Source organism: Pieris napi, chromosome 20 (assembly GCF_905475465.1).
Source record: "Pieris napi chromosome 20, ilPieNapi1.2, whole genome shotgun sequence".
In the NCBI taxonomy this organism is placed as follows: Eukaryota; Metazoa; Arthropoda; class Insecta; order Lepidoptera; family Pieridae; genus Pieris; species Pieris napi.
In genome coordinates this window covers 9,413,325-9,427,708 of record NC_062253.1, presented here as the reverse complement: position 1 = coordinate 9,427,708, position 14,384 = coordinate 9,413,325, and the positions used below count along the sequence as shown (strand labels likewise).

Sequence of the window (14,384 nt, the reverse complement as noted above, 5' to 3'; positions counted from 1 at the left end):
ATAAAACAAAAGAAACGACGATTTAAAAATAGTACCATAGTTTTGTGTCTAATACTGATCTTCGTATGAAACGCACAGACAAAAACTCCATTAGTACATTTAACAATTTTAAGTCACTTACTTCACAAGATAACCCCTAATAACTGAGTTTCGGTTCTAAGCATCGGTCAACGACAGATAAGAAAGAATTATCAGTGTTGTAACCGGTTAAAAACGATAGTTAAGTATACACAAACGTTTTCATATACTTGATTTGAATCATCTCATCTGTCAAATTTCATTTGACAGTTGACATATTCGTTCATTATAGAATCTGAATTTAAAACTACCTATCCATTTAATATTTATTTATATGGTCTGGATACAAGCCGATTGGCCTCTTTAATATTTATTACCCAGTTTCGCCAACCTTTTATGCGTTAGGCCACAGATTGCATCCGTTTCTTTGATTTTTTTTTAAACCTGTTGTTTTTTGTTGTAAGCCTGACACTTCTATGGCTGACACACGTCGAGTTTTGACTCTAATCATTTTAACAATTTAACTGTCGTACGTGAAAAACGCATTGTATTTGATATACGGATATCATAGTCATAGATTGCTCTCTATTTATTTTTACAAACGAATTCTCCTTAACGACCTTTAGACGAACTCAATTTTAAAGGAGATATTTTAGATTATAGCCAATCTTAAATCTAAAATATATCCTTTAAAATTGATAACACTCCCGAAATAAGGGTTGGTTATGATCCAATACCAAGAGACGAAAGGTCAGACGTCTGGAGGTCGAAAAGGAGACATTACTAGTCTCCTTCGAATTTCAGAATCTCCAAAATTTTTGTTAACAGCAATAATAGCGTTAAAATACGTCTTTATGTAAATAGACTAAAATAAACAAAACATATTCTTATAGATACTGTGACACAAGAAGTATAGAAATATTACATTTAAACAGCTAGCTACATAGCTTTATAAACTAGCGTATATTACTTTAAAATATTAAGTGTATACAAAATAATTTACCAGGATCTAATAAACTCTAAGTAACAACATATTGACATTTCGCCAATACTGCGTATATCTAAGTAATCATGCCTATTTACTTGTATCTTAAGTAGAGCAGTTACATATATAATGTTTAATTAAACATTATCAGTAGTGCAGAAATCAGTGCATGTAATCAAAGTGAATTGCAGTGTAAATATGGCTAAACAAGATAAAGTGCATTGCGCCCTGTCAAACACACAACGCACAGACTTTGTGAACAAAATATTTAATATTGCTAATAAGCAAACTCCACCCGGCAAGCACATTAGTGTTTTTGAAAAAACATTATACTATACACAATTCAAGAAATACTATAATAATGTCTATGAATAAAATAGATTCGAAGCAATTACTCCAGAATGCCATAGACTAAAAGTGCGTCTTTTGTAAACCTTGCTTCAAATACATAATAATCCTTAGTCCTTAGTAACTTAACTTCGTATACATCATATGTAGTTAATTTTACGTACTTTTTATGTCAAAAGCGCAAGCAAAGGGCTCATATGGTGCACTATACATCCGCCAGATGACATCCAAAATTCGGCCTATATCTCTAAAATCTTAGAGACAGTACTGTAAGGAATTTCATACTTTTTCAAACTACTCTGGAGATATTATGTATCATGTGATCTAGAATCTGTTAAGGCTATTTAGAATGCCATCTGACACAAAAAAGCATTAAAGTATGTATCATTAAGTACACTGAACTAAATCTGTACGAGAAACACTTTAAAAATCGCAAACTTCTGCAAAATTTCGAATTTTGTTGCATGCACAAATCGCCTTCGAATTTTTTACAAAAAAATTGATCGTCTTGTGAATTAAGTAAAACGCAATTCAATAAGATTAACTGTAAGTAAATGAACTATAAAAAAAACTAACAATACAATAGGTATGGAAATTCCTTTTTTAGCGTGATTAGACTAACGCGTTCCCTAGTGACGTGTTTGATCCCTGCCTGCGATATGTTAATTTTATTACAACAACTCAAAAAACATCCCAACCGGTTGTTTCGAAATGGTGCTCAAGTGACATAAAACGACCTTCACAACTTCACGTTTAAGTAATACGAAGTTTCATCAAATGTACCCAAAAAATATGAATATTATCTATCTACGACCTAATCTTGATAGCGCGAAGATTCTGTAAGTGCGCGAAGTGAGTTGAACTGACGTTCATTCGTCTAACAAAACAATCACCAATTTTCCACCCACCGCTTCCCAACGCACGTGAGTGTAAGTACTAGCAAACTTAACGATAGAAAAATACATCCATTTAATAAGCAATCGTGTATAACAATATTCCATTCCGAATTCAAACCCAAAAAAACACCGAAACATTCAGTTTAGAAAAATGCACGAAATCTGACGTAATAAAGAGAGTCACTTACGATTGTATTAGTAGTGGTAGACCCAAATGGTCCGGCGCATACGCTCATCTATCGTTATCCAAAAACTCGGCACAGATCACTTATCGGTAATACGACAATTGTTTGTCGGTGCGACGCGCCGCGCTAGTCAGAGTCGAGTGCCGGCGTGCGGTGCCGAGTCTTGTAAACAAATAGTTGGTGGGGGCCCCGAAAAGCCTGGGCGAATCACGCCGTTCACTTACGTCACTATCACTGATACGTGCAATGGCTATATCTTGTCCTCATCATTTCAGAACGGAATGCACTGAAATAACCCAATTTTCACCATTCAAAGTCTTACAAAAACGAAGAACGGTACACATTCATCTTGGTTAGGTTAGTTTAAATTATTGAACTTTATAACAGCTTGCCTTGTACTGTGCTAAGTGCACCTTTGCCACCGAATCCTTCCAGAAACTTCTCAAGGAATATATAATCTAAATACTGTTAGTATTTAGGCCAAAGTCTCAGGTGATTTTGATCTTTTTGGTTTATCTATATACCTTAAATTAATAATATACATTTTTAGGCATGTAGGTCACTAAACCGTAACAACTGTCCGGATAAAAGATGTTTCTAGTTTTTATTCTACATTAAAACTTGACCTTGTACCTTGTATCGTGAGATAGATTGGCCGAGCCGACACGTTTAGCTTTTTATGTACGAATCTAATCAAACTAAAATAGTTATATTAATATCAGGCATCGCGGTTGGGTGCCTCCCGAATAAATTTAACATCTGGCTTTCTACACCCTCACTTTCAGCCCTATTGTGTGACCGCAAAACGCCATGAAGCAGAACTAGTTGGCCACCCCTGCAATGGTACTCTATAATCTCCAATAGCGATATTGATACCAATCCCGCTGTCTTTGTCAAGTTTCGATATAGTTCTCTCAAAGTCCGCTGATGTCAAAGTCAATATCCGCTTGAGATCGCGCAGTACAATTCAACATTAAATTCGGAGTCGTCATCGATTTTGGAAGTTACAGGGTATCCTTGCTGGTTGATCCCTTAACAAATTTTTAACGTAATAATATATTTTAATAATGTGATGATGATGTAAATACAGTCGACTCTCGATAATTTGAAACTCAAGGGACCAGAGATAAATTTCAAATTATCAAGAGTTCAACATAACAAGTGTTTGAATAACCACGAGGGGGAGGGGCGACTGAAGGAAATAAGAATTTGATCAAAATTTGTTACTTATTATTTCTATATTCTTATTATGTATTAACAATTATTATAACAATTATTCACAAATTTTTATTTCGAAAAGAAGTCTGTAATCTTTTTTGAGTGAGTGAATAATTTATGTATACAATTGACAAGTCTGTGCATGTATGTAAACAAACGACAGGTATGTGCATGATAAACGCTTCAAATTATAGAGAGTAGGGAAGACCGGATTTCAAATTATCGCATGTTGGCGAGCAAGATAATACTTTTTCAACTTCAAATTACCGAAGGGACCAATTATCATTGATTTTATTCAATTTATCGAGTATTTTTCAAGGGACCGGAAAAAAAATTCAAATTAGCGAGAGATTAAATTAACGAGTGTCAAATTATCGAGAGTCGACTGTATAAGAATTAACTAAATTATATGGCTCATAATGTAATTGTAACTTCTTTTCTACCCTTTAAGGCAAATTTTCACGCCATTATGTGTGGCAGAATGCGAACTTAGATTATACCACAACATTTTGCTAGCATATTCTTGCAAATAAGATATTATTATTATAAGCAGTTTTGAATCACCACTATTAAATAATACCTGTTACACTTTCAAACTTGTATATCAGGCGTAAATAAATTATTAAATTATTCTCTTTATGTAATCATTATCTCTATTTTTTAGTTTTTACTATATGACGCAATTAGCTCAGTCTAGATTTCAATATTAGATCAAGCAGTTACAATTGTTTATTAAGGCTATTTACATATTATTATTAAAGAATATATTATTAAAATAAAGCATTAAGAAAAACTAAGGGAACAGATGTTACAATAAAAATAAATAAACTAGTGGAAATAGGCGGGGTACATGGCAAGAGGAAAAGAAAAATGGAGCAAAAAAGTACTAAACTGGTGCCCAAGGTACAGCAAACGAATAAGGGGAAGACAACTTAGAAGGTTGATATACCAAATTAAAGAAACAGCAGTGTACATGGCAGAGAGTGGCACAGTGAGAGGAATGGCTGGATTTGGAGGAGGCCTTTGCCAAAAAAGGGCACACAGATACCTAAAAGAAGATTGAAATAGATACGTGATTAAATGTAAAAGTATCTGACTTAAAAAGCTTATATATATTATTAGATTAATGTTAGTTTATTAGATTGTAATAATCATGTGGCGCTACACTATATGGGTCTTGTCTTTCTTCGTTCTCTTATTTTATAGATATAGATCAACCTTCTCTGTCTGACACATGTCATCATGGTTTGACAAATGCACATGGAAAGAAAACTTCATTAGAGCACAGCCGTTATTCAAACGCACGACCTCAGGGATTTGGGCCCAAGCCACTAGGGCAACGCTACTTTTCTATTAGATTGTCTTAAATACCATTTATTGTGTAAGAATTTAGATAAACTCTCAAATCTAAATCTATATTTTTATGGTATAATATCTATCTAGTGTTAGCGCACGTAAGTACTAAGTGCTACACTTTCTTATGTTAAAAAAAACGTGTGCAAATATACTTATGTACACGCGTTAGAAGTTATACTTCTTTGGCGTAAACAAGATAAAAAAAATATTCTACGTTTGTAGAAAAAACGACACTAAGAATAGAAAAAACTAAAATGTTGACTATAGATAACTCAGGGTGTCGGTTTTTTGTGACGGTGTGCGCGCGTATCGTAAAAATTTACTCTCATAATTTTTCGCCAACGCGCCAAAATAAGTATAACTTCAATTATAGTATCTAATGACTGCGAGCGGCTCTGTTTAGAAATGAGGTCTTAGGGTGAGATCTATAGAGCGCACTTAGACTTTGCTCAGACTTAACTATAACCATTCCTTACTTTTTTAAAGGATAATAAAGAAGGTATTGCATGAAATGAAACATCAATTTCTGTCTTAGCTTGAGCTTAGCTTAATCTCACCGTTAAAACGTCTATAAATATACTAAATCATAGTTTAACCTTAGTGTTTTTCGTAAGTAAAGTCTGAGCAAAGTCCAAGTGCGCACTATAGATCTCACCCTTAGACCTTTTATGGAAATGTTACAGAATAGTTAATTACATTTTTGTATGGAAACTTGAACAGCGTTGTGCTCCTATTTGGAACAATACCAGCTCAAAAATTCTATATTAATGTATGGCTAGAGTCAGAAACTAACAAAAAGCTTGTCAAACGGCACATTCTTATCCAAGTTCTTATCGCTACCATAATCGTTTCAGTAGTTACTACATCCTACTAATTACAAACGTCAAAGTTTGTAAGTATGGATGGATGTTTGTTACTCTCTCACTTAAAAACTACTGAATGGATTTTAATGAAACTTTACAATAATATAGCTTATACATCAAAATAACATATAGGCTACAATTTATAAAGATTTTATGTAAATTGTCTAAAATATCAAGTAAGTAGGAAAAAATGCAACCTGCAAGCTATTCCGGCGTGCGCTGCCAAAACCGCTAGAGTTACATATATCTAATGTATGATGGAAATGTTTATCTTAATTAGTCCCACAAAAAGTCCGCCACAGTATATATCTATGTCTTATGTTTGAGCCATTATAGCCAAAATAGTGAACCATAACTAGAATAAAAATTCGTAATTTATTAAAAATTCACATTGCACATTTGGTAGTAATCAATTGATTCCTAAATGAAAATAGATACTTTTATCGTTTCTAGTATTTGAAGTAGATAAAATAGTATGTCTTTTACGCTACATCATTTGGACAAATATTATTTTAATCCTGCGCAGACGAAGTCGCGGTTTTGAAATAAATAGGCTATTATTTTGAAGTCGCTATGCCATACGTAGTTTTTTCTACGCCACGCTAGTATAAGCTACTCGAAATACTAATCCTGCGCAGACGAAGTCGCAGGCACCTGCTATTAACTACATAAAATGACTCATTAAACCTAAATATGTCCGAATATGGCAAGCGTTAACCAGTTTCTGTCAATAAATAAATAAAAAAGTAGATCCAATATAGACAATTTTAACAAAACTCCAGAATTAAAACGTGTAGGATGCGAACCGTTTCATGGCATGTATTATGTATGATGAATTTTTATTACATTTAAATTTTGACTTTGAGGCGAAATAAACGTTTTTAACCGACTTCAAATACCGAAAGTTAAATTGACGTATGGCATAGCGACTTCAAAATAATAGCCTATTTATTTCAAACTACTCTGCGCAGGATTAAAATAATATTTGTCCAAATGATGTAGCGTAAAAGACATATTTTATTTACTTTAAATACCAGAAGCGATAAAAGTATGTATTTTCATAGGAATCAATTGATTACTACCAAATGTGTATTTAAAATAAATGATCAATTTTTATTGTAGTTATGGTTCACTATTTTGGCTATAATGGCTCAAACATAAGACATAGATATATACTGTGACGGACTTTTTTCTGGGACTATTTAAGATAAACATTTCCATCATACATTAGATATATGTAACTCTAGCGGTTTTGGCAGCGCACGCCAGAATACCTCGCAGGTTGCATTTTTTCCTACTTACTTTATATTTTGGACAATTCACACAATATCTTTATAAATTGTAGGCTATGTGTTGTATGATGTATAAGCTATATTATTGTAAAGTTTCAATAAAATCCATTCTGTAGTTTTTAAGAGAAAGATTAACAAACATCCATCCATTCTTAGGGGGCGTCCATAAATTACGTGAGGTGTTTTTTTTTAATTTTCTGTACCTCCCTCCCCCCTGGTGAGATGTCGTGAGATTTTATTCAACCTCCTCCCCTATCCCCCAATCTCACGTGAGATTTTTCAAAATGTGGGTTGCTTTCGTAAACGCGTTGGATTGTTATTGTAAAAAGAAAAAAAAATTGCTTCGTGCTTTTATTTACGACTAAAACAAAATAAGTGAAATGTTGAGCGTTTAGGTATGGAGTTAGCGGGAAGTTGCAGAGATGGCCTTTATGGTCAACCGTTTTCCCATTTTTTTTTTCAATCAGAAAAAAAATTGCGTGATATTTGCCGAGACCCCCCTCTCTCCAATGTAAGATTAAATGAGATTTGACTCGACCCCCCCCCCACCCCTTAAACACCTCACGTAATTTATGGACGGCCCCTTACAAACTTTTGCGTTTATAATATTAGTGGGGTGCATTCAATTCTCTTGGACAATACTAATCAATAGAAATAAAAATATTGCTATTTAATATTAAGTGTTTTTGGAGACAGTTCAATGATTAATATACGTTACACAAGTATGTCGCCCTTCGCTAAATATTAAGGTAAAAACGTATGTGTATATTGGCTTGCTTAACATGCTAGATATGGAAAAAACCAATAAACAATTGAGTATATCAAAATAAATCGATAAATTATACGCCTAGTAGCAACTACTGGTAATTTATACTGATTAGTATGTCATTGGAAAAGTTTCATAATTAGAAATACATAAGTAGACTTAGCCGTTTATTACAACAAATTATCATTTAAACGGGTAACACCAGGTACATTTATGAACGTCAGTAAAAATTAATACTTTATTTAATGTTAAAAAAAAATCAGTGGCGCTACAACCTCTCTTAGGTCTGTCAGTCTCCTGTGCCTGACATACACCGTCGACTTTTTGGGTTTAAGACATGTCGGTTTCCTCACGATGTATTCCGTCATCGTTCGAGCGAATGTTAAATTCGCACACAGTAAAAGAGTCCATTGGTGCACAGCCGGGGGTCGAACCTAGGACTTCAGGCATGCGAGGCGCACGCTGAAGCCACTAGGCCAACACTGCTCCTAAATTTACCTTTAGTTATTGAACTAAGACCGTAGAACTCAAATTGATTCTTCACAAATTCAATAGAGTGAACACTACTAAGAGCGTATTATATAGCGGGCTGATAAATTTAAAAAAGCGTTATTAGGTACCTAAGTACCTTAATCTGTCTATTAATTAACTATTAAATTTTATTTATTTATTTGTAAATCTTATGTCTCCCGTGATTGTCATAGATTGTAACTTAAACTGTGATTTTTATTTTATATCTAATATATAAAATTCTCGTGTCACAATGTTCGTTCCCATACTCCTCCGAAACGGCTCGACCGATTCTTTTTTATGCATATTCAGTAAGTCTTAGAATCGGCTACTATCTATCTTTCAACCCCCTAAGTAATAAGGGGTTTTTATTTTTTTATTATGTGGCATTAAAAATACATGCAACCCTTAACTTTCACCCCTCTACGATTAACCCCTATTTTTCATTATACTATAACTAGATAGTTATTTTTATTGAACTAAAATTTTTTTCCTAGAAATGACATGGCAAAACAACGTTTGCCGGGTCAGCTAGTCCATGTTATAAATACAACAGACGAGTATAACTGGCAATAAACTCTCCGTCACCCTTTTGAATCGGCAAGTATCGCCTGCATTGCTGTATTAGAACGACTTTTTATAAGAATCTTATAGAGAACGTGGTCATTCACCTTAGCCAAGTTTTTACTGCTGTCTAGACTACATATTCAATAGTAATAGATTTTAGTTTACCTCCATTACTCTATTTTAAATTTAATCGAACTTTACATCATCTTACAACAAACTTTGTTTAACAAAAAAAAATGGCCGATCTAAGAAATAATGGACTCAGTGTTATACCACTGTAGAATCCCTATTAAATGCGCTAACTTTTAAAGCTACTTGCCAAACTGGAGTAGTACATTTTTTTTTCAGGACGATCAGTTGAAGTAGTGCGAAAATTAATTTTGAAAACTTGGTACGGTATAAAATGACATTTTCCTAAAAGTTGGAGTGATCAGCACAGAGTTTAGGATCATAGGTTACATAAAACACTATTCGGTATGACGTAAGAGAAAAAAATTTGGCAAAAAGTAAATATTTGTAACAACAGGAATGAAAAAACTGTCACATGGTGTACATTTTCTGGAATAAAAGGAAAATATCCATAACTTCAAAAATACATGACTTATTTTTTTTTTTAACTTTTCTGATAACTGGTGTGGCATGACCTATGAGAAAATTTCGACTTGACGTCGACTTTTGGGACACCCTGTATATATTTAAGAAGGGAAGACAGCTCCCAAAAACTCTGTCACGTCATGAATGTTTAAGTCTTACAAAGCTCTTAAAGGCCGATGGCTGGCCATGCGTCATACTCGTGAACGGGTGCTACTTGTGGTGACTGGTCGAACTTGAATTCGTGTATGCGGTGATGTTAGTTATTTCTACTATGTATTTGCATGTTGTTCCCACGGGAATGTAAGTTCGTGATCCTATTTCACCATGCCTACTGTTGATAGAGGACAAATCTTTGTTTTTATGTTTTTTTATTAATTACTTGAAGATGTCATGTCAGTGGCGGAGAGTTTATTGCCAGTTCTTCTCGAACGTTCTACGCCCTTGATTTAAGTTTTTCTTTATTGACGTTCATAAGTGTACATTGTGTTACCTAAATGAATAAATGATTTTAACTTTGAATTAGTGAGCTTAATTAACAGGTCACAAAGTTTGCACAACCAGAAGGCACAAATGTCGCACGTTCCTGACAAATAGTCCTCTACTACCTTATCTTCCGATATATTTTGGCTAAAATGCAATTGCGTCGTAAGTTACCAATGTACCTTGATGAAAGTCAATTGCGATCACGATCTGAGTTTCAAATTCAGCGTTGACGCATTGCGCGTTGTTAATATTTATGTTGAATATAAATTTGTATATAAAACACCCGAACAACCGGCATCTCATTTACTTCTACTTGCAACTGGAGTTATGCAATACTCATTTAAATAAAACCAGTGGCGATACAACCCTAATCCTGTCTTAACCGTATGTTATCGTCTATTTATTTTTGAGTAGGTGACACACGCCGTGGATATTTGGACAGCGCAGTGTTTCCCGTGGGGACCACGTCCAGCAGGGGAAATTTAAGAAAATTTCTTAAAATTATTTGGAATTTGAATTCCACTTTTTCATTATATGTTTTGAAAAATTACTTACTGTGTGCTTTAAACCTATCATTAAACAAGAGTTCTTAAGTGAACAATTCAATTTTTTTATATTCATAATAGGGGGGGATGAGAATTTTATAAAGGCTAAGGTGGGGTATGGCACAAAAAAGGTAGGGAAACACTAGTCTAATGCACGCAGGTTTCCTTATGATGTTTTCCTTCACCGTACGCGGTACGAGCGATCGCCCAGCCGTAATTCGAACAGTCTCTACATTAAGAGTCCAGTGTAACCACTAAACCCACACTCCTTTTATATAATAGGAACATAATAAACGGAAATCATGATAATAACCTTAAGCTGTGGTGAAACTAAGTTTCGTAAATATAGTCGCGCTCTATATTAAAATAATTGAGATATTAATAACGTTTCATTAAAACTATCACAATGCGGAATAAAAAAAAATCGATCCAAATGACACAAAAGTAAATAATTACGGCAGCTTGCATTTATTTCTGTACGTGATACGTGAACATTGGGTTAATTCATATTAAATGCATTACAACAGCCGCGATTCGGTCGCCCGCATGATTTAAGAAATTTATACAATGTAGCAATACTCTCGGTCCACGAAGCACAATTTAATATACTACAATTTAAACTTACTCAATTTCACAATTCAAAATTAATTCATTCAAATTCACAATTTCAATTTACTTCGGGTTTTTTGAATTTATCTAAAACACAATTCCAAATAAGTAAAAATTGAAGCTCATTATTTGTTATAATCAAGTCTTTCAGACTATCCAAAGAAAGAAAAAATTAAATATATTGAGATTATTAATTATAACGTATTAATATTATATATCATTAGCAATATAGATAGCATTATTTGTTTTGTTAAGAACTTTTTGGTATTACAATGTGTTACTTGTAAAAAATATCAATATAATTAACAAATGATTCACACCGTGGCGAGACTGTTCTCGCGACATCAGCGACTACAGAACGATTTAAACGTGTATTACCTGAATAAGACTGGCATATTATTTTAACATAGCAATTACCAACAATTGTACACGGTTTTTGTAATAATATTGAATGGAGTTTAAATTAGTGTTAAAATATCACGGATAAACAAAAAAACTATAATTTAATCCTTATATTACTTCTTTATAAGCTGTAACTTACAGTTCACAAATCTTGAAAATACCTAAATCTCGCGGGATTGTTATTCTTAATCCCACGATATCTCGAATTAACGATCTCGAATGGATTGCATTACCTATCTGTAAGTTCTCGGGCACATAAACGCTTAGTACAAACACAGGTTTGGACTTTGTATTTTTTGTATATCCGGGGTTTTTACTCATCCCCAGAGAGTACGAGATACAGAGCCTCAACTTACCCCAGGAAAGATCTGCTAACAGCCGGGTGAACAGTACCCACTTAAACCATTTCGGGTGCCTCCTACCAAACTCAGAAGCTGCAAATTATACAGTATAGACTCTGCTACTAAGAGCCGGGTAAACAATACCCACTTAACCCATTTCGGGTGCCTCCTACCAAACTCAGAAGCTGCAAATTATACAGTATAGACTCTGCTACTAAGAGCCGGGTAAACAATACCCACTTAACCCATTTCGGGTGCCTCCTACCAAACTCAGAAGCTGCAAATTATAGTCTAGACTTTCATACCAATAAAACAAAGGTTCTTTCGTGCTGTGTTTAAACTTCTGTAATCTTGACACAAATGAATGTTTTGCCAAGATTAAGGCTAGACTTCTCTCAAATATTAAAAAATACACGTCGAACTGATAACCTCATTTTAAAGTCGAAAAGGGATATCTGAAAACACAACATGACAACAGTAAAAATGCAAGTACCACAAATCATGATACTTGATAAGATTATGTACTAAAGTTCTAAACTCAAAGTCATTCATTACTAACGTGACCAGACGTCCCGTTTTGAATGGGACTGTCCCTTTTTCCAATTACGAGTCCCGGTTTCCCCGAAATGAACTGAGGGACGCAAAATTGTCCCGTTTTTAGAAAGCGCGCGAATATTTCAGCAGCAGAATATAAAACAAACGTGTCAAGAGTTTCATTCTTATTTGTAATCGTCACCAACTATATTAAAACAAATTTGCTCTTCTGATAAATATAAATATAACTAAACATTTTGAGTACCTATATTTTGTGATTCGTAACTTTTATGCCAACTAACTACATATTTCTAAATACTACTACTATTTCTAAATACAATACTTGGATTAAAAAGAGTGGCGGAAAGTTTCTTGCCAGTTCGTCTTCCCCGCTCTACGCCCTTGACTTGCGAACTGGTAGTTAATGTCTACTTCTTTCTGACAATTCATAAGTGTACTTGTTTACCTACATGAATAAAGACATTTTGAGTTTGAGTTCAAATAAATAACTTTAAAAAAAAATATTTTTCATTGACTACTTATTATTTGACCTAAATTTAACCAATGTACCGTTGTGAGTCAAATAATAAATGGTCACTTTATTCATTACTATATTTTTTTTCTTGCTCTGGCACGATTTGTGCATTAGCCAGCGTCAAGTATAGGATTTTTTATAATTCGTGCTTGTCTTTAGAAATTCGACCGTGTCCTCCATTTAGGCACGCGCCCGGTACCGCACAACCCTCCCAAAGACCGAAAACAAATTTAAATTAAATTAAAACTTGCCCTCGAACCGGGAATCGAACCCGGTACCCCTCACCTAGCTGCCACTTAATAAGACCGCTAGGCTATGAGGCCCCTTTAATATTAGTTAATCTACCTTTAAATAATATAACAACACCGAGTATAACAATACACTTTAACAAACACCGCACTGATTGAAACAGATTGACATTACATAAATTGTAAATGACGAATTGATCGTGGTGTCCTTTCGGTAAAAGCGTGTACAATGGACATCATTGTCTGTAATTGGTAGAAGTGGTTTTAAAAACGAGAGGGCAATCGAGTGAAACCTTCTGGAATGGGAACGTTATTGCCACAATCGAGACGATTCATTGATACAAATTGATTATAAAACGGTAATTTGGTTTTGTAGGTAAATTTTTATTAACTCTACCTACTAATAATAATTTCGGTAATATACCTACTAATAATAATTTCTTTTATTATTAGTAGGTATTTTACACCACATTACCTTTTTCGTAAAGTACAATTCTGGTACAATTAAGAATACAGTACAATTTATATTCCAGTGATGTTAGACTATCGACTCGGTCGTGCATTAGCCAGTGCGATACGAGAAAAACAACGTGACGAAAGTAACATGACGTGTCAGACATAGAAGCTGGCTACTTTTTTATATTACCCTGTATTGCGTTGGGAGATGCAGGCTATAATGGTACATTTAGGAGATCTCTTAGATCGAAGACGAAACTGATTGATAAAGCTTTAGACAACAATTGAAGACTAAGATCGTTTAAAACTAGGTATGAATTAGAACCTAAAACTTAAACAGTTTTAAAACCGGACGAAGTACTGGCGTATGTTTTATAAATACCATCATAGTAATATATTATACGTATCTTCTCGAAAGTACGAATTCCGTAACGTACCTACATAGCTAGCAAAACTAGAGTCCGTACAAACGATGCATTTAGTTGTAATAAATAAATCCCCCAAACACATTGCATAGAAATAAAATTATTTAGAGCAAGCCCATACCGCGACAAAAATAGGTCTCTAAAACGATAGAGATAATATTAAGAAGCTATGTGTGTGTTTGCTTAAACTATTTTGAATTTAAAAATA

The 14,384-nt window shown here is 34.0% G+C and overlaps 1 protein-coding gene across 2 annotated transcripts in view; it reads right to left on the bottom strand.

The window, feature by feature from the left end:
- Positions 1-14,384, bottom strand: part of LOC125059628 (solute carrier organic anion transporter family member 74D) — a 73,637-nt gene that overhangs the window by 51,814 nt on the left and 7,439 nt on the right. Inside the window, exon 1 of one of the 2 annotated variants that reach the window (XM_047664128.1) lies at positions 2,436-2,590. The exons of the other annotated variant lie outside the window; for it this stretch is intronic. The gene's annotated coding sequence lies outside the window, so the exon portion shown is untranslated. Of the gene's footprint in view, positions 1-2,435; positions 2,591-14,384 lie in introns of those variants that run through there. 2 annotated transcript variants of the gene reach the window in all.